The following is a 1,333-nucleotide window of genomic DNA, read 5'->3' on the forward strand; positions in this document are numbered from 1 at the left end:
GGAGAAAAGACAGAAAGGGGAATAAGAAATGCCTCCAGGGGCTGAAACTAAAGAGCCTCTTAATGAAAGTGAAAGAGGAGAGTGAAAAAGCTGGCATAAAACTCAACATTCAAAAAATGAAGATCATGGCATCCAGCCCCATCTGCTGCTGCTGCTGCAAGTCGCTTCAGTTGTGTCGACGGCAGCCCAGCAGGCTCCCCCGTCCCTGGGATTCTCCAGGCAAGAACACCGGAGTGGGTTGCCATTTCCTTCTCCAATGCATGAAAGTGAAAAGTGAAAGTGAAGTCACTCAGTCGTGTCCGACTCTTAGAGACCCCAGGGACTGTAGCCCACCAGGCTCCTCCATCCATGGGATTCTTCAGGCAAGAGTACTGGAGTGGGGTGCCATTGCCTTCTCCATGGATTATAAGAACATTAAAGATACACACACACAGAGTTAACTGTGTGAGGCGATGCATATGTTGGGCAATCATTCCATGATTCTATGGGCATCAAGTCATCACAATGTAGACCTGAAATACACAAAAACTGTATCTGTCAGTGACTCCTTAGTGAAGCTAGGGTTCTAAAATCAGGGCCTGGCACCTTATAACTGGCAGGTATGGGAACTCGGGTTCATGTGCAGGCTGTACACACTCTTAATCACAGGTGAGACCTGAAGCAACTAAGCAACTCTCCATTTTTCTTTTTCTGTTTTTCTCTGTTCCGCTTGCCATTTGTGTTTAACAGATTCCCAGTATGGAGTGAGCAGCCTCAATGCAGCAATAATGTTCCCCATCTAAGGCAGGAGCATGTAACACCAGCAGACTTCCCAATTGCCCCGAGAGTAACTGGGGTGCTGCATCACAAAAAAAAGCAAAGAAACACAACATTCCCCGAGACAGAGCTGCCCGACGGCAGTGGGGACTATGGTCCACCAGATGTCCCAAGGGAACTCCCAGGGGCTAGGACCCCACGCTGGGCACCCCCAGCTTGAGGCCACACTTGCCTTTCCGCCATTCTGAAGGTCCTGGCAGAAGAAAGCCAGGCCATGGAAGGGGGATGGTGTGGCTGGCCCGTGGGACTCAGGGCAGGACTGACTTGGGTCTGTGCTGGGCTCCACATCCAGTCACCACTCTTGGAGTGTACAAAGTTCTTGGGATCATTGTAGGTTTCTGGCAAAAAGCAATGGAGCCGAAGTCACTTAGGATGGTTTTTAAGGAAAAAACCTCACTGGAGATTCACTCAGTGCCAGCCTTGGCCCCTACTGAGGTGCAGACTCCTGGTCATCCAAGGCTGTGCCCACAGCCCACCAGGGCAAGGGGAGCCTCCCGGACACTGGGTGACACATGGC

Source organism: Bison bison, unplaced genomic scaffold (genome assembly GCF_000754665.1).
Source record: "Bison bison bison isolate TAMUID 2011002044 unplaced genomic scaffold, Bison_UMD1.0 scf7180017864261, whole genome shotgun sequence".
Classification (NCBI taxonomy): Eukaryota; Metazoa; Chordata; class Mammalia; order Artiodactyla; family Bovidae; genus Bison; species Bison bison.